The following is an 18,493-nucleotide window of genomic DNA, read 5'->3' on the forward strand; positions in this document are numbered from 1 at the left end:
TCTCAAATGTAGGTCCGTGTTTGCGAAACAGGAAAGGAAGGGGTGAATCAGCATTCGCCAAGGTTGAGCAATGTCAGCTTTATGGAAAGTGTTGAGAAGCTGGCAATATCCTAGTTGCAACACAAGGACTCCTTAGGGGGAGACAATTATCCACCAACATTGCCTCAGGTGAATGAGGTGTGAATCTCCAAATGGACTCCGAAAACGAGTAACGTGAAACATCGCCTCCTCCCACTTATCTTGGAAAAGAGTACTGTAAAGATACTTGCGACGTTTACACACATGTGTGAGACTGTGCGTGTCTGGGCCTTGTCCTGTTCTGTGGCCGGTATCCTGTTGCCCCTTTATGTTTGGGCCATTCCTCCTTAGCCGGAATGTTCTGAGAGGCTGAATGAGCTTTGAACGAGCTGCTTTTTCTCTTCTTTGTCTCATGGTATTTGTACTGGTCCAATTGTATTGTTGTGCTTGTATTCTCCTCTGTATATATATATGTTGACATATTTTGCTATGCTGTGGAATTCCTGTGATTTAGCTGGTTATTTGTGACAATGGAAAAAGGTGAATGAAAAGACTTTGTAAAAAAAGAGTCCAGTGAAAAATTATCAGTTTGTGCAAAGTTTGTTTAAACTTTTCTTAAGGCAATGAAGGTAAAAATGTTGTGAAGGGTTAAAAAGAAGTGAGAGGAGGAGGGTTTTAATTAAAGAGGAATGAGTGTTTGCAGCTGTGAGTGGTGAAGCGGACAGGAAAAGGGAGAGTGTTGTGAAGCAGATGTTGAAAATGAGCATGAGGAAAGTGGTAAAGAGATTGATGCGGAGGGTGTGGTGAAAATGTAGTTGCGATAAAAGAAAGCTGGTGGTAAGAATGGAGAGAGGAATGAAAAATTGCTGAGCACAGGAATGCAAAAGAGCTGTGATGCATTGGCCGGGAATCGAACGCAGGCCTCCCGCGTGGCAGGCGAGAATTCTACCACTGAACCACCAATGCAAGCCACGCAACTGAAGCTGAACTTCCAAGCCCAATGCCTGAGTTGCTAACAGATGTTGATGTGTGTTCGCCAAAGAAAACTGCATGTAACCAGCAGAGAGATGCTGTGTAAAGATGAGAAATAACAGTGCAACACCAGTCAATCTTGCATTGGCCGGGAATCGAACCCGGGCCTCCCGCGTGGCAGGCGAGACTTCTACCACTGAACCACCAATGCAACTCCACAGTCAATTTCATGATGTTCTCCTTTTTTTCCCCAATGCTTTCACTCAGCAGCATTTCCATTTCCTCACTTTGTCCTCACTTTCCCCAAATTGCAACAAATTTCTTTACCTAAACTTCGGGCACAGCAGCGCATAAACCTCCTGTGCTCTCACTTCACACCACGACAGATCACCTAATGCTACACTGCAATATCATCAGGCTGCTACTTTTCTTCACGCAAAGCTAACAGTGCTTCCACTAGGCCAGACTGCAAATTCCATGGCTTGATAACATACGGCTCCTTCCTTTCAGAATAATATGTTGTGCATCTTTCCGATTTTACAGCCAGGTTGGCTAATTATCCTCATGCTGCGTTACAGTAAAGTGGGATTTCACACCTCCACCAAACAACCTATGTTTGGATAATGGCTTTTATACCGCTACCAGCCTTGGTTACATTAGAACTCACATCATCATTTCAGTTATGCAGGCCTCTGCACCATGAACCCACAACATTGGCACAATGCTGTCACATCCTGTGTCCTGATTCCCCATGTGTCATCGTCGTCATCATGCTCTCGAATGTAGGTCCGTGTTTGCAAAACAGGAAAGGAAGGGGTGAATCAGCATTCGCCAAGGTTGAGGAATGTCAGCTTTATGGAAAGAGTTGAGAAGCTGGCATTATCCTCGTTGCAACACAAGGGACTCCCTAGGGGGAGACAATTACCCACCAACATTGCCTCAGGTGAATGAGGTGTGAATCTCCAAATGGACTCCGAAAACGATTAACGTGAAACATCGCCTCCTCCCACTTATCTTGGAAAAGAGTACTGTAAAGATACTCGCGACGTTTACACACATGTGTGAGACTGTGCGTGTCTGGGCCTTGTCCTGTTCTGTGGCCGGTATCCTGTTGCCCCTTTATGTTTGGGCCATTCCTCCTTAGCCGGAATGTTCTGAGAGGCTGAATGAGCTTTGAACGAGCTGCTTTTTCTCTTCTTTGTCTCATGGTATTTGTACTGGTCCAATTGTATTGTTGTGCTTGTATTCTCCTCTGTATATATATATGTTGACATATTTTGCTATGCTGTGGAATTCCTGTGATTTAGCTGGCTATTTGTGACAATGGAAAAAGGTGAATGAAAAGACATTGTAAAAAAAAAGAGTCCAGTGAAAAATTATCAGTTTGTGCAAAGTTTGTTTGAACTTTTCTGAAGGCAATGAAGGTAAAAATGTTGTGGAAGGTGAAAAAGAAGTCAGGGAAGGAGGGTTTTAATTGAAAAGGAATGAGTGTTTGCAGCTGGGAGTGGTGAAGCGGACAGGAAAAGGGAGAGTGTTGTGAAGCAGATGTTGAAAATGAGCATGAGGAAAGTGGTAAAGAGATTGATGCGGAGGGAGTGTATGGTGAAAATGTAGTTGCGATAAAAGAAAGCTGGTGTTAAGAATGTAGAGCGGAAGGAAAAATTGCTGAGCACAGGAATGCAAAACAGCTGCGATGCATTGGCCGGGAATCGAACCCGGGCCTCCCGCATGGCAGGCGAGAATTCGACCACTGAACCACCAATGCAAACCACACAACTGAAGCTGAACTTCCAAGCCCAATGCCTGAGTTGCTAACAGATGTTGATGTGTGTTCGCCAAAGAAAACTGCATGTAACCAGCAGAGAGACGCTGTGTAAAGATGAGAAATAACAGTGCAACACCAGTCAATCTTGCATTGGCCGGGAATCGAACCCGGGCCTCCCGCGTGGCAGGCGAGACTTCTACCACTGAACCACCAATGCAACTCCACAGTCAATTTCATGATGTTCTCCTTTTTTTCCCCAATGCTTTCACTCAGCAGCATTTCCATTTCCTCACTTTGTCCTCACTTTCCCCAAATTGCAACAAATTTCTTTACCTAAACTTCGGGCACAGCAGCGCATAAACCTCCTGTGCTCTCACTTCACACCACGACAGATCACCTAATGCTACACTGCAATATCATCAGGCTGCTACTTTTCTTCACGCAAAGCTAACAGTGCTTCCACTAGGCCAGACTGCAAATTCCATGGCTTGATAACATACGGCTCCTTCCTTTCAGAATAATATGTTGTGCATCTTTCCGATTTTACAGCCAGGTTGGCTAATTATCCTCATGCTGCGTTACAGTAAAGTGGGATTTCACACCTCCACCAAACAACCTATGTTTGGATAATGGCTTTTATACCGCTACCAGCCTTGGTTACATTAGAACTCACATCATCATTTCAGTTATGCAGGCCTCTGCACCATGAACCCACAACATTGGCACAATGCTGTCACATCCTGTGTCCTGATTCCCCATGTGTCATCGTCGTCATCATGCTCTCGAATGTAGGTCCGTGTTTGCAAAACAGGAAAGGAAGGGGTGAATCAGCATTCGCCAAGGTTGAGGAATGTCAGCTTTATGGAAAGAGTTGAGAAGCTGGCATTATCCTCGTTGCAACACAAGGGACTCCCTAGGGGGAGACAATTACCCACCAACATTGCCTCAGGTGAATGAGGTGTGAATCTCCAAATGGACTCCGAAAACGATTAACGTGAAACATCGCCTCCTCCCACTTATCTTGGAAAAGAGTACTGTAAAGATACTCGCGACGTTTACACACATGTGTGAGACTGTGCGTGTCTGGGCCTTGTCCTGTTCTGTGGCCGGTATCCTGTTGCCCCTTTATGTTTGGGCCATTCCTCCTTAGCCGGAATGTTCTGAGAGGCTGAATGAGCTTTGAACGAGCTGCTTTTTCTCTTCTTTGTCTCATGGTATTTGTACTGGTCCAATTGTATTGTTGTGCTTGTATTCTCCTCTGTATATATATATGTTGACATATTTTGCTATGCTGTGGAATTCCTGTGATTTAGCTGGCTATTTGTGACAATGGAAAAAGGTGAATGAAAAGACATTGTAAAAAAAAAGAGTCCAGTGAAAAATTATCAGTTTGTGCAAAGTTTGTTTGAACTTTTCTGAAGGCAATGAAGGTAAAAATGTTGTGGAAGGTGAAAAAGAAGTCAGGGAAGGAGGGTTTTAATTGAAAAGGAATGAGTGTTTGCAGCTGGGAGTGGTGAAGCGGACAGGAAAAGGGAGAGTGTTGTGAAGCAGATGTTGAAAATGAGCATGAGGAAAGTGGTAAAGAGATTGATGCGGAGGGAGTGTATGGTGAAAATGTAGTTGCGATAAAAGAAAGCTGGTGTTAAGAATGTAGAGCGGAAGGAAAAATTGCTGAGCACAGGAATGCAAAACAGCTGCGATGCATTGGCCGGGAATCGAACCCGGGCCTCCCGCATGGCAGGCGAGAATTCGACCACTGAACCACCAATGCAAACCACACAACTGAAGCTGAACTTCCAAGCCCAATGCCTGAGTTGCTAACAGATGTTGATGTGTGTTCGCCAAAGAAAACTGCATGTAACCAGCAGAGAGACGCTGTGTAAAGATGAGAAATAACAGTGCAACACCAGTCAATCTTGCATTGGCCGGGAATCGAACCCGGGCCTCCCGCGTGGCAGGCGAGACTTCTACCACTGAACCACCAATGCAACTCCACAGTCAATTTCATGATGTTCTCCTTTTTTTCCCCAATGCTTTCACTCAGCAGCATTTCCATTTCCTCACTTTGTCCTCACTTTCCCCAAATTGCAACAAATTTCTTTACCTAAACTTCGGGCACAGCAGCGCATAAACCTCCTGTGCTCTCACTTCACACCACGACAGATCACCTAATGCTACACTGCAATATCATCAGGCTGCTACTTTTCTTCACGCAAAGCTAACAGTGCTTCCACTAGGCCAGACTGCAAATTCCATGGCTTGATAACATACGGCTCCTTCCTTTCAGAATAATATGTTGTGCATCTTTCCGATTTTACAGCCAGGTTGGCTAATTATCCTCATGCTGCGTTACAGTAAAGTGGGATTTCACACCTCCACCAAACAACCTATGTTTGGATAATGGCTTTTATACCGCTACCAGCCTTGGTTACATTAGAACTCACATCATCATTTCAGTTATGCAGGCCTCTGCACCATGAACCCACAACATTGGCACAATGCTGTCACATCCTGTGTCCTGATTCCCCATGTGTCATCGTCGTCATCATGCTCTCGAATGTAGGTCCGTGTTTGCAAAACAGGAAAGGAAGGGGTGAATCAGCATTCGCCAAGGTTGAGGAATGTCAGCTTTATGGAAAGAGTTGAGAAGCTGGCATTATCCTCGTTGCAACACAAGGGACTCCCTAGGGGGAGACAATTACCCACCAACATTGCCTCAGGTGAATGAGGTGTGAATCTCCAAATGGACTCCGAAAACGATTAACGTGAAACATCGCCTCCTCCCACTTATCTTGGAAAAGAGTACTGTAAAGATACTCGCGACGTTTACACACATGTGTGAGACTGTGCGTGTCTGGGCCTTGTCCTGTTCTGTGGCCGGTATCCTGTTGCCCCTTTATGTTTGGGCCATTCCTCCTTAGCCGGAATGTTCTGAGAGGCTGAATGAGCTTTGAACGAGCTGCTTTTTCTCTTCTTTGTCTCATGGTATTTGTACTGGTCCAATTGTATTGTTGTGCTTGTATTCTCCTCTGTATATATATATGTTGACATATTTTGCTATGCTGTGGAATTCCTGTGATTTAGCTGGCTATTTGTGACAATGGAAAAAGGTGAATGAAAAGACATTGTAAAAAAAAAGAGTCCAGTGAAAAATTATCAGTTTGTGCAAAGTTTGTTTGAACTTTTCTGAAGGCAATGAAGGTAAAAATGTTGTGGAAGGTGAAAAAGAAGTCAGGGAAGGAGGGTTTTAATTGAAAAGGAATGAGTGTTTGCAGCTGGGAGTGGTGAAGCGGACAGGAAAAGGGAGAGTGTTGTGAAGCAGATGTTGAAAATGAGCATGAGGAAAGTGGTAAAGAGATTGATGCGGAGGGAGTGTATGGTGAAAATGTAGTTGCGATAAAAGAAAGCTGGTGTTAAGAATGTAGAGCGGAAGGAAAAATTGCTGAGCACAGGAATGCAAAACAGCTGCGATGCATTGGCCGGGAATCGAACCCGGGCCTCCCGCATGGCAGGCGAGAATTCGACCACTGAACCACCAATGCAAACCACGCAACTGAAGCTGAACTTTCATGCACAATGCCTGAGTTGCTAACAGATGTTGATGTGTGTTAGCCAAAGAAAACTGCATGTAACCAGCAGAGAGATGCAGTGTAAAGATGAGAAATAACAGTGCAACACCAGTCAATCTTGCATTGGCCGGGAATTGAACCCGGGCCTCCCGCGTGGCAGGCGAGAATTATACCACTGAACCACCAATGCAACTCCACTATCAATTTCATGATGTTCTCCTTTTTTTCCCCAATGCTTTCACTCAGCAGCATTTCCATTTCCTCACTTTGTCCTCACTTTCCCCAAATTTCAACAAATTTCTTTACCTAAACTTCGGGCACAGCAGCGCATAAACCTCATGTGCTCTCACTTCACACCACGACAGATCACCTAATGCTACACTGCAATATCATCAGGCCGCTACTTTTCTTCACGCAAAGCTAACAGTGCTTCCACTCGGCCAGACTGCAAATTCCATGGCTTGATGACAGACGGCTCCTTCCTTTCAGAATAACATGTTGTGCATCTTTCCGATTTTACAGCCAGGTTGGCTAATTATCCTAATGCTGCGTTACAGTAAAGTGGGATTTCACACCTCCACCAAACAACCTATGTTTGGATGATGGCTTTTATACCGCTACCAGCCTTGGTTACATTTGAACTCACATCATCATTTCAGTTATGCAGGCCTCTGCACCATGAACCCAACAACATTGGCACAATGCTGTCACATCCTGTGTCCTGATTCCCCATGTGTCATCCTCGTCATCATGCTCTCAAATGTAGGTCCGTGTTTGCAAAACAGGAAAGGAAGTGGTGAATCAGCATTCGCCAAGGTTGAGGAATGTCAGCTTTATGGAAAGAGTTGAGAAGCTGGCAATATCCTAGTTGCAACACAAGGGACTCCTTAGGGGAGACAATTATCCACCAACATTGCCTCAGGTGAATGAGGTGTGAATCTCCAAATGGACTCCGAAAACGATTAACGTGAAACATCGCCTCCTCCCACTTATCTTGGAAAAGAGTACTGTAAAGATACTCGCGATGTTTACACACATGTGTGAGACTGTGCGTGTCTGGGCCTTGTCCTGTTCTGTGGCCGGTATCCTGTTGCCCCTTTATGTTTGGGCCATTCCTCCTTAGCCGGAATGTTCTGAGAGGCTGAATGAGCTTTGAACGAGCTGCTTTTTCTCTTCTTTGTCTCATGGTATTTGTCCTGGTCCAATTGTATTGTTGTGCTTGTATTCTCCTCTGTATATATATATGTTGACATATTTTGCTATGCTGTGGAATTCCTGTGATTTAGCTGGCTATTTGTGACAATGGAAAAAGGTGAATGAAAAGACATTGTAAAAAAAAAAGAGTCCTGCGAAAAATTATCAGTTTGTGCAAAGTTTGTTTGAACTTTTCTTAAGGCAATGAAGGTAAAAATGTTGTGAAAGGTGAAAAAGAAGTCAGGGAAGGAGGGTTTTAATTGAAGAGGAATGAGTGTTTGCAGCTGGGAGTGGTGAAGCGGACAGGAAAAGGGAGAGTGTTGTGAAGCAGATGTTGAAAATGAGCATGAGGAAAGTGGTAAAGAGATTGATGCGGAGGGAGTGTATGGTGAAAATGTAGTTGTGATAAAAGAAAGCTGGTGGTAAGAATGTAGAGAGGAATGAAAAATTGCTGAGCACAGGAATGCAAAAGAGCTGTGATGCATTGGCCGGGAATCAAACCCAGGCCTCCCGCGTGGCAGGCGAGAATTCTACCACTGAACCACCAATGGAAGCCACGCAACGGAAGTTGTACTTTCAAGTCCAATGCCTGAGTTGCTAACAGATGTTGATGTGTGTTAGCCAAAGAAAACTGCATGTAACCAGGAGGGAGTGTATGGTGAAAATGTAGTTGTGGACTTCCGGGTGCGGCGATGACCAGCTGAGTCGCACGTTTCGGCAGCTCCCTGTGAAACGGACTTTTGGGCTCTTGATAGGAGCCCCAACGGCAATTTTAACGGCTGAAAACACCGTGCGGTAAACCAGAAGGGTGTTCCCCCTGGACACGGATGGAAAAAGGAGAGGAAAGTGGCCGGATTGCAGCGGATCCTTTGGAACAACGGCAAGGAAGGCAAGCAGAAACCAAGATGGCGTCGGAAGGTGGCAGTTTCATATGGGGCCCTGAACAACAAGAGTTCTTGAAATGCTGCGTGGAGGAGATAAAAAAGGAAATGAAGAAAGAGTTGTTGGCCCCGATATTACAGGCGATTGAAGGGCTGAAAGAGGAACAAAAGACCCAGGAGCAGGAGCTTCGGGTCGTGAAGGCGAAAGCAGCAGAGAATGAAAACGACATACAGGGCCTGGTGGTGAAGTCGGAGATACAGGAGGCACACCAGAAATGATCTGTGGAGAGGTTGGAGGCACTGGAAAATAACGCAAGGAGGAACAACTTGAGGATTCTTGGCCTTCCTGAAGGTGTGGAGGGGGCGGACGTCGGGGCATATGTGAGCACGATGCTGCACTCGTTAATGGGAGTGGAGGCCCCGACGGGTCCGTTGGAGGTGGAGGGAGCATACCGAGTTATGGTGCGAGGACCGAGAGCAGGAGAAGCTCCCAGAGCCATAGTGGTGAGATTTCTCCGTTTTAAGGATAGAGAAATGGTCCTTAGATGGGCGAAGAAAACTCGGTGTAGTAAATGGGAGAACGCGGTGATCCGCGTCTATCAAGATTGGAGTGCGGAGGTGGCGAGAAGGAGGGCGAGCTTTAATCGGGCCAAAGCGGTACTTCACAAAAAAAAGATAAAGTTTGGAATGCTGCAACCGGCAAGGCTGTGGGTCACATATCAAGGGAGGCACCACTACTTTGAGACGGCGGATGAAGCGTGGACTTTTATTGTAGAAGAAAAATTGGAATGATTGGACTACGAAAATGAACGTTTGGACAAAGTGGTGGGACGAGTGGGGGGGGGGGGGGGGAGGGCGAAGAGGGATTGTATGATTAATCCTGCGGTATGGTAACTTTTCTTTCTCCCACAGGTGGTGATGGGGGGAGGTGGGGAGGGAGAGGAGATGGGGCGTTGGCCATGGGAGGCGGGGCCGAGGGAGAGGCGCGGGCTTGGTTCCCGCGCTATGATAATTATGGCGGGAATAGAGAAGCAGGAAGGAGGGGGCGCCGCACGGGGCGAGCCGTGATCACGGGGGGAAGCCGAGGTCAGCCAGAGTTTGCTGACTTCTGGGAGCAACATGGGGGGAGTAACTACGCTAGCGGGGGGTCTAGCGGGGGGGGTGGGAGGGGGGAATTACTGGGTTGCTGCTGCTGGGGAAAGGGGGGAGTGGGTGCGGGAAAGGATGGGCGGGGGGGCACCGCCTGGGAGAAATACAGCCGCGTGGGAACTGGGCGAGAAGCTGGAAAAAGATGATGGCTAACCGGCAAGGGGGGGGGGGGGGTGGGAAGCCCCCCAACTCGGCTGATCACGTGGAACGTGAGGGGGCTTAACGGGCCGATAAAGAGGGCACGAGTACTCGCACACCTTAAGAAACTTAAAGCAGATGTGGTCATGTTACAGGAAACGCACCTGAAACTGATAGATCAGGTTAGGTTGCGCAAAGGATGGGTAGGGCAGGTGTTCCATTCGGGGCTGGATGCGAAAAACAGGGGGGTGGCTATATTAGTGGGGAAGCGGGTAATGTTCGAGGCAAAGACTATAGTGGCGGATAACGGGGGCAGATACGTGATGGTGAGTGGCAAATTACAGGGAGAGATGGTGGTGTTGGTAAACGTGTATGCCCCGAATTGGGACGATGCCAATTTTATGAGGCGAATGCTAGGACGCATCTCAGACCTAGAGACCGGAAAGCTGATAATGGGGGGAGACTTTAACACGGTGTTGGAACCAAGGCTGGATAGGTCGAAGTCCAGGACTGGTAGGAGGCCGGCAGCAGCCAAGGTGCTTAAGGATTTTATGGAGCAGATGGGAGGGGTGGACCCGTGGAGATTCAGTAGACCTAGGAGTAAGGAGTTCTCGTTTTTCTCCTATGTCCATAAAGTCTATTCACGCATAGACTTTTTTGTGTTGGGTAGGGCATTGATCCCGAGGGTGAGGGGAACGGAATATACGGCTATAGCCATTTCGGATCATGCCCCACACTGGGTAGACTTGGAGATAGGGGAGGAAACAAGAGGGCGTCCACCCTGGAGAATGGATATGGGACTAATGGCGGATGAGGGGGTGTGCTTAAGGGTGAGGGGATGCATTGAAAAGTACTTGGAACTCAATGATAATGGGGAGGTTCAGGTGGGAGTGGTCTGGGAGGCGTTGAAGGCGGTGGTTAGGGGGGAGCTGATATCAATAAGGACACATAAAGGGAAGCAGGAGAGTAAGGAACGGGAGCGGTTGTTGCAAGAACTTTTGAGGGTGGACAGACAGTATGCGGAAGCACCGGAGGAGGGACTGTTTCGGGAAAGGCAAAGGCTGCATGTGGAATTTGACTTGCTGACCACAGGCACTGCAGAGGCACAATGGAGGAAGGCGCAGGGTGTACAGTATGAATATGGAGAGAAGGCGAGCAGATTGCTGGCACACCAATTGAGGAAAAGGGGAGCAGCGAGGGAAATAGGGGGGGTGAGAGACGAAGATGGAGAGACGGAGCGGGGAGCGGAGAGAGTGAATGAAGAGTTTAAGACATTTTATAAAAAATTGTATGAAGCTCAACCCCCGGATGGGAGGGAGAGAATGATGGAGTTTTTGGATCGGCTGGAAATTCCCAAGGTGGAAGAGCAGGAAAGGATGGGATTGGGAGCACAGATCACGGTAGAAGAAGTGGTGAAAGGAATTAGGAACATGCAGACGGGAAAGGCCCCGGGACCGGACGGATTCCCAGTTGAATTTTACAGAAAATATTTGGACTTGCTCGCCCCGCTACTGACGAGGACCTTCAACGAGGCAAAGGAAAGGGGACAACTGCCCCCGACTATGTCAGAAGCAACGATATCGCTTCTTTTAAAGAAGGAAAAGGATCCGCTACAATGCGGGTCCTACAGACCAATCTCCCTCCTCAATGTAGATGCCAAGGTCTTGGCCAAGGTAATGGCAATGAGAATAGAGGAATGTGTCCCGGGGGTGGTTCATGAGGACCAAACTGGGTTTGTGAAGGGGAGACAGCTGAACACGAACATACGGAGGTTGTTAGGGGTAATGATGATGGCCCCACCAGAGGGTGAAACGGAGATAGTAGTGGCGATGGATGCCGAGAAAGCATTTGATAGAGTGGAGTGGGATTATCTATGGGAGGTGTTGAGGAGATTTGGGTTCGGAGAGGGGTATGTTAGATGGGTGCAGCTGTTGTATAGGGCCCCAGTGGCGAGTGTGGTCACGAATGGACGGGGATCGGCATATTTTCGGCTCCATAGAGGGACAAGGCAGGGATGTCCTCTGTCCCCATTACTGTTTGCACTAGCGATTGAGCCCCTGGCGATAGCGCTGAGAGGTTCCAAGGGATGGAGGGGAATACTTCGGGGAGGAGAAGAACACCGGGTATCTTTATATGCGGATGATCTGCTACTATATGTGGCGGATCCAGCGGAGGGGATGCCGGAAATAATGCGGATACTTGGGGAGTTTGGGGATTTTTCAGGGTATAAATTGAACATGGGAAAGAGTGAGCTGTTTGTGGTGCATCCAGGGGAGCAGAGTAGAGAAATAGAAGACCTACCGTTGAGGAAGGTAACAAGAGACTTTCGTTACCTGGGGATCCAGATAGCTAAGAATTGGGGCACATTGCACAGGCTAAATTTGACGCGGTTGGTGGAACAGGTGGAGGAAGATTTCAAGAGATGGGACATGGTAGCATTGTCAATGGCAGGGAGGGTGCAGGCAGTTAAGATGGTGGTCCTCCCGAGATTCCTTTTTGTGTTTCAGTGTCTCCCGGTGGTGATCACGAAGGCTTTTTTCAAAAGGATAGAAAAGAGTATTATGGGTTTTGTTTGGGCCGGGAAGACTCCGAGAGTGAGGAAGGGATTCTTACAGCGAAGTAGGGATAGGGGGGGGCTGGCACTACCGAGCCTAAGTGAGTATTATTGGGCCGCTAATATTTCAATGGTGAGTAAGTGGATGGGAGAGGAGGAAGGAGCGGCGTGGAAGAGATTAGAGAGGGCGTCCTGTAGGGGGACCAGCCTGCAGGCTATGGTGACAGCCCCATTGCCGTTCTCACCAAGGAACTATACCACGAGTCCGGTGGTGGTAGCCACACTGAAGATTTGGGGACAGTGGAGACGACATAGGGGAAAGACCGGAGCACTGGGGGGGTAGCACTGGGGATAAGAAACAACCATAGGTTTGCCCCGGGGGGAATGGATGGGGGATATGGAATGTGGCAAAGAGCAGGTATAACGCAATTGAAAGATCTATTTGTGGATGGGAAGTTTGCGAGTCTGAGAGCGCTGACCGAGAAATATGGGTTGCCCCAAGGGAATGCATTCAGGTACATGCAATTGAGGGCTTTTGCGAGGCAGCAGGTGAGGGAATTCCCGCAGCTCCCGACACAAGAGGTGCAGGACAGAGTCATCTCAAAGAAATGGGTGGGGGACGGTAAGGTGTCGGATATATATAGGGAAATGAGAGACGAAGGGGAGACTATGATGGACGAACTAAAAGGGAAATGGGAAGAAGAGCTAGGGGAGGAGATTGAGGAGGGGATGTGGGCAGATGCCCTAAACAGGGTAAACTCGTCGTCCTCGTGCGCCAGGCTAAGCCTGATTCAGTTTAAGGTATTACACAGGGCACATATGACTGGAACACGGCTCAGTAAATTTTTTGGGGTGGAGGATAGGTGTGCGAGGTGCTCGAGAAGCCCAGCGAATCATACCCATATGTTTTGGTCATGCCCGGCACTACAGGGGTTTTGGATGGGGGTGACAAAGGTGCTTTCGAAAGTAGTAGGAGTCCGGGTCGAACCAAGCTGGGGGTTGGCTATATTTGGGGTTGCACAAGAGCCGGGAGTGCAGGAGGCGAAAGAGGCCGATGTTTTGGCCTTTGCGTCCCTAATAGCCCGGCGCAGAATATTGCTAATGTGGAAAGAAGCCAAGCCCCCGGGGGTGGAGACCTGGATAAATGATATGGCGGGGTTCATAAAGTTAGAGCGGATTAAGTTCGTCCTAAGGGGGTCGGCTCAAGGGTTTACTAGGCGGTGGCAACCGTTCGTCGAATATCTTGCGGAAAGATAGATAGGGGAGAACAAAGAAGGCAGCAGCAGCGGCCCAGGACTGGGCGGGGGGGGGGGGGGGGGGGGGGGGAGAGGGATGGGGGGGGATGGGGGGGGGGGTGGCCTGAGACAAGGCAGTTGCCAATTAGGGCTAGTTTTTATTTTTTGTTATTTAATATTTATTTATTTGTTGTTGTTTTTGTTTAAATTTAAAAAAGGTCATTATTATCTGTATTGTTACAATGTTGTGTAAAGGATGCACAATGTACTGTGTTGGTTGACCAAAAATTTTCAATAAAATATTATTTAAAAAAAAAGAAAATGTAGTTGTGATAAAAGAAAGCTGGTGGTAAGAATGTAGAGAGGAAGGAAAAATTGCTGAGCAGAGGAATGCAAAGGAGGTGCAATGTATTGGGCGGGAATCCAACCCGGGCCTCTCACGTGGCAGGTGAGAATTCTACCACTGAACCACCAATGCAAGCCACACAACTGAAGCTGAACTTTCATGCACAATGCCTGAGTTGCTAACAGATGTTGATGTGTGTTAGCCAAAGAAAACTGCATGTAACCAGCAGAGAGATGCAGTGTAAAGATGAGAAATAACAGTGCAACACCAGTCAATCTTGCATTGGCCGGGAATCGAACCCGGGCCTCCCGCGTGGCAGGCGAGAATTCTGCCACTGAACCACCAATGCAACTCCATTATTAAGCTTGTGATGTTCTCCTTTTTTTCCCCAATGCTTTCACTCAGCGGCATTTGCATTTCCTCACTTTGTCCTCTCTTTCCCCAAATGTCAACAAATTTCTTTACCTAAACTTCGGGCACAGCAGCGCATAAACCTCCTGTGCTCTCACTTCACACCACTACAATATCACCTAATGCTACACTGCAATATCATCAGGCCGCTACTTTTCTTCACGCAAAGCTAACAGTGCTTCCACTAGGCCAGACTGCAAATTCCATGGCTTGATGACAGACGGCTCGTTCCTTTCAGAATAACATGTTGTGCATCTTTCCGATTTTACAGCCAGGTTCGCTAATTATCCTCATGCTGCGTTACAGTAAAGTGGGATTTCACACCTCCACCAAACAACCTATGTTTGGATGATGGCTTTTATACCGCTACCAGCCTTGATTACATTTGAACTCACATCATCATTTCAGTTATGCAGGCCTCTGCACCATGAACCCAACAACATTGGCACAATGCTGTCACATCCTGTGTCCTGATTCCCCATGTGTCATCCTCGTCATCATGCTCTCGAATGTAGGTCCGTGTTTGCGAAACAGGAAAGGAAGGGGTGAATCAGCATTCGCCAAGGTTGAGGAATGTCAGCTTTATGGAAAGAGTTGAGAAGCTGGCATTATCCTAGTTGCAACACAAGGGACTCCTTAGGGGGAGACAATTATCCACCAACATTGCCTCAGGTGAATGAGGTGTGAATCTCCAAATGGACTCCGAAAATGAGTAATGTGAAACATCGCCTCCTCCCACTTATCTTGGTAAAGAGTACTGTAAAGATACTCGCGATGTTTACACACATGTGTGAGTCTGTGCGTGTCTGGGCCTTGTCCTATTCTGTGGCCGGTATCCTGTTGCCCCTTTATGTTTGGGCCATTCCTCCTTAGCCGGAATGTTCTGAGAGGCTGAATGAGCTTTGAACGAGATGCTTTTTCTCTTCTTTGTCTCATGGTATTTGTACTGGTCCAATTGTATTGGTGTGCTTGTGTTCTCCTCTGTATATATACGTTGACATATTTTGCTATGCTGTGGAATTCCTGTGATTTAGCTGGTTATTTGTGACAATGGAAAAAGGTGAATGAAAAGACTTTGTAAAAAAAGAGTCCAGTGAAAAATTATCAGTTTGTGCAAAGTTTGTTTGAACGTTTCTGAAGGCAATGAAGGTAAAAATGTTGTGAAGGGTTAAAAAGAAGTCAGGGAAGGAGGGTTTTAATTGAAGAGGAATGAGTGTTTGCAGCTGGGAGTGGTGAAGCGGACAGGAAAAGGGAGAGTGTTGTGAAGCAGATGTTGAAAATGAGCATGAGGAAAGTGGTAATGAGATTGATGCGGAGTGAGTGTATGGTGAAAATGTAGTTGCGATAAAAGAAAGCTGGTGGTAAGAATGTAGAGAGGAATGAAAAATTGCTGAGCACAGGAATGCAAAAGAGCTGTGATGCATTGGCCGGGAATCAAACCCGGGCCTCCCGCGTGGCAGGCGAGAATTCTACCACTGAACCACCAATGCAAGCCACACAACTGAAGCTGAACTTTCATCCCCAATGCCTGAGTTGCTAACAGATGTTAATGTGTGGTAGCCAAAGAATACTGCATGGAACCAGCAGAGAGATGCAGTGTAAAGATGAGAAATAACAGTGCAACACCAGTCGATCTTGCATTGGCCGGGAATCGAACCCGGGCCTCCCGCGTGGCAGACGAGAATTCTACCACTGAACCACCAATGCAACTCCACTATCAATCTCATGATGTTCTCCTTTTTTTCGCCAATGCTTTCACTCAGCAGCATTTCCATTTCCTCACTTTGTCCTCTCTTTCCCCAAATGTCAACAAATTTCTTTACCTAAACTTCGGGCACAGCAGCGCATAAACCTCATGTGCTCTCACTTCACACCACTACAGATCACCTAATGCTACACTGCAATATCATCAGGCCGCTACTTTTCTTCACGCAAAGCTAACAGTGCTTCCACTAGGCCAGACTGCAAATTCCATGGCTTGATAACATACGGCTCCTTCCTTTCAGAATAATATGTTGTGCATCTTTCCGATTTTACAGCCAGGTTGGCTAATTATCCTAATGCTGCGTTACAGTAAAGTGGGATTTCACACCTCCACCAAACAACCTATGTTTGGATAATGGCTTTTATACCGCTACCAGCCTTGGTTACATTTGAACTCACATCATCATTTCAGTTATGCAGGCCTCTGCACCATGAACCCACAACATTGGCACAATGCTGTCACATCCTGTGTCCTGATTCCCCATGTGTCATCCTGGTCATCATGCTCTCGAATGTAGGTCCGTGTTTGCAAAACAGGAAAGGAAGGGGTGAATCAGCATTCGCCAAGGTTGAGGAATGTCAGCTTTATGGAAAGAGTTGAGAAGCTGGCATTATCCTCGTTGCAACACAAGGGACTCCTTGGGGGGAGACAATTACCCACCAACATTGCCTCAGGTGAATGAGGTGTGAATCTCCAAATGGACTCCGAAAACGAGTAACGTGAAACATCGCCTCCTCCCACTTATCTTGGAAAAGAGTACTGTAAAGATACTCGCGATGTTTACACACATGTGTGAGACTGTGCGTGTCTGGGCCTTGTCCTGTTCTGTGGCCGGTATCCTGTTGCCCCTTTATGTTTGGGCCATTCCTCCTTAGCCGGAATGTTCTGAGAGGCTGAATGAGCTTTGAACGAGCTGCTTTTTCTCTTCTTTGTCTCATGGTATTTGTACTGGTCCAATTGTTTTGTTGTGCTTGTGTTCTCCTCTGTATATATATATGTTGACATATTTTGCTATGCTGTGGAATTCCTGTGATTTAGCTGGCTATTTGTGACAATGGAAAAAGGTGAATGAAAAGACATTGTAAAAAAAAAAGAGTCCAGTGAAAAATTATCAGTTTGTGCAAAGTTTGTTTGAACTTTTCTTAAGGCAATGAAGGTAAAAATGTTGTGAAAGGTGAAAAAGAAGTCAGGGAAGGAGGTCTTTAATTGAAGAGGAATGAGTGTTTGCAGCTGGGAGTGGTGAAGCGGACAGGAAAAGGGAGAGTGTTGTGAAGCAGATGTTGAAAATGAGCATGAGGAAAGTGGTAAAGAGATTGATGCGGAGGGAGTGTATGGTGAAAATGTAGTTGTGATAAAAGAAAGCTGGTGGTAAGAATGTAGAGAGGAAGGAAAAATTGCTGAGCAGAGGAATGCAAAGGAGCTGCATTGTATTGGCCGGGAATCCAACCCGGGCATCCCGCGTGGCAGGTGAGAATTCTACCACTGAACCACCAATGCAAGCCACACAACTGAAGCTGAACTTTCATGCACAATGCCTGAGTTGCTAACAGATGTTGATGTGTGTTAGCCAAAGAAAACTGCATGTAACTAGCAGAGAGATGCAGTGTAAAGATGAGAAATAACAGTGCAACACCAGTCAATCTTGCATTGGCCGGGAATCGAACCCTGGCCTCCCGCGTGGCAAGCGAGAATTATACCACTGAACCACCAATCCAACTCCATTATCAAGCTTGTGATGTTCTCCTTTTTTTCCCCAATGCTTTCACTCAGCGGCATTTGCATTTCCTCACTTTGTCCTCTCTTTCCGCAAATGTCAACAAATTTCTTTACCTAAACTTCGGGCACAGCAGCGCATAAACCTCCTGTGCTCTCACTTCACACCACTACAATATCACCTAATGCTACACTGCAATATCATCAGGCCGCTACTTTTCTTCACGCAAAGCTAACAGTGCTTCCACTAGGCCAGACTGGAAATTCCATGGCTTGATGACAGACGGCTCGTTCCTTTCAGAATAACATGTTGTGCATCTTTCCGATTTTACAGCCAGGTTGGCTAATTATCCTAATGCTGCGTTACAGTAAAGTGGGATTTCACACCTCCACCAAACAACCTATGTTTGGATGATGGCTTTTATACCGCTACCAGCCTTGGTTACATTTGAACTCACATCATCATTTCAGTTATGCAGGCCTCTGCACCATGAACCCAACAACATTGGCACAATGCTGTCACATCCTGTGTCCTGATTCCCCATGTGTCATCCTGGTCATCATGCTCTCGAATGTAGGTCCGTGTTTGCGAAACAGGAAAGGAAGGGGTGAATCAGCATTCGCCAAGGTTGAGGAATGTCAGCTTTATGGAAAGAGTTGAGAAGCTGGCAATATCCTAGTTGCAACACAAGGGACTCCTTAGGGGGAGACAATTATCCACCAACATTGCCTCAGGTGAATGAGGTGTGAATCTCCAAATGGACTCCAAAAACGAGTAACGTG

The 18,493-nt window shown here is 47.0% G+C and overlaps 12 non-coding genes across 12 annotated transcripts; all 12 read right to left on the reverse strand.

Moving 5' to 3' along the window:
• Window positions 1-913: 913 nt before the first annotated feature.
• On the reverse strand, window positions 914-984 carry trnag-gcc (transfer RNA glycine (anticodon GCC)). Its single transcript has one exon. It is a non-coding gene; the product is annotated as a tRNA-Gly (tRNA).
• Window positions 985-1,130: 146 nt separating this feature from the next.
• Window positions 1,131-1,201, reverse strand: trnag-gcc (transfer RNA glycine (anticodon GCC)). Its single transcript has one exon. It is a non-coding gene; the product is annotated as a tRNA-Gly (tRNA).
• A 1,483-nt stretch (window positions 1,202-2,684) lies between these two features.
• Window positions 2,685-2,755, reverse strand: trnag-gcc (transfer RNA glycine (anticodon GCC)). Its single transcript has one exon. It is a non-coding gene; the product is annotated as a tRNA-Gly (tRNA).
• A 146-nt stretch (window positions 2,756-2,901) lies between these two features.
• trnag-gcc (transfer RNA glycine (anticodon GCC)) lies at window positions 2,902-2,972 on the reverse strand. Its single transcript has one exon. It is a non-coding gene; the product is annotated as a tRNA-Gly (tRNA).
• A 1,483-nt stretch (window positions 2,973-4,455) lies between these two features.
• On the reverse strand, window positions 4,456-4,526 carry trnag-gcc (transfer RNA glycine (anticodon GCC)). Its single transcript has one exon. It is a non-coding gene; the product is annotated as a tRNA-Gly (tRNA).
• A 146-nt stretch (window positions 4,527-4,672) lies between these two features.
• Window positions 4,673-4,743, reverse strand: trnag-gcc (transfer RNA glycine (anticodon GCC)). The gene has a single exon. It is a non-coding gene; the product is annotated as a tRNA-Gly (tRNA).
• A 1,483-nt stretch (window positions 4,744-6,226) lies between these two features.
• On the reverse strand, window positions 6,227-6,297 carry trnag-gcc (transfer RNA glycine (anticodon GCC)). Its single transcript has one exon. It is a non-coding gene; the product is annotated as a tRNA-Gly (tRNA).
• Window positions 6,298-6,443: 146 nt separating this feature from the next.
• trnag-gcc (transfer RNA glycine (anticodon GCC)) lies at window positions 6,444-6,514 on the reverse strand. Its single transcript has one exon. It is a non-coding gene; the product is annotated as a tRNA-Gly (tRNA).
• Window positions 6,515-7,998: 1,484 nt separating this feature from the next.
• trnag-gcc (transfer RNA glycine (anticodon GCC)) lies at window positions 7,999-8,069 on the reverse strand. Its single transcript has one exon. It is a non-coding gene; the product is annotated as a tRNA-Gly (tRNA).
• A 6,030-nt stretch (window positions 8,070-14,099) lies between these two features.
• trnag-gcc (transfer RNA glycine (anticodon GCC)) lies at window positions 14,100-14,170 on the reverse strand. Its single transcript has one exon. It is a non-coding gene; the product is annotated as a tRNA-Gly (tRNA).
• Window positions 14,171-15,651: 1,481 nt separating this feature from the next.
• trnag-gcc (transfer RNA glycine (anticodon GCC)) lies at window positions 15,652-15,722 on the reverse strand. Its single transcript has one exon. It is a non-coding gene; the product is annotated as a tRNA-Gly (tRNA).
• A 146-nt stretch (window positions 15,723-15,868) lies between these two features.
• On the reverse strand, window positions 15,869-15,939 carry trnag-gcc (transfer RNA glycine (anticodon GCC)). The gene has a single exon. It is a non-coding gene; the product is annotated as a tRNA-Gly (tRNA).
• Between the last annotated feature and the right edge of the window lie 2,554 nt (window positions 15,940-18,493).

This window comes from Scyliorhinus torazame, chromosome 3 (assembly GCF_047496885.1).
Source record: "Scyliorhinus torazame isolate Kashiwa2021f chromosome 3, sScyTor2.1, whole genome shotgun sequence".
Lineage (NCBI taxonomy): Eukaryota > Metazoa > Chordata > Chondrichthyes > Carcharhiniformes > Scyliorhinidae > Scyliorhinus > Scyliorhinus torazame.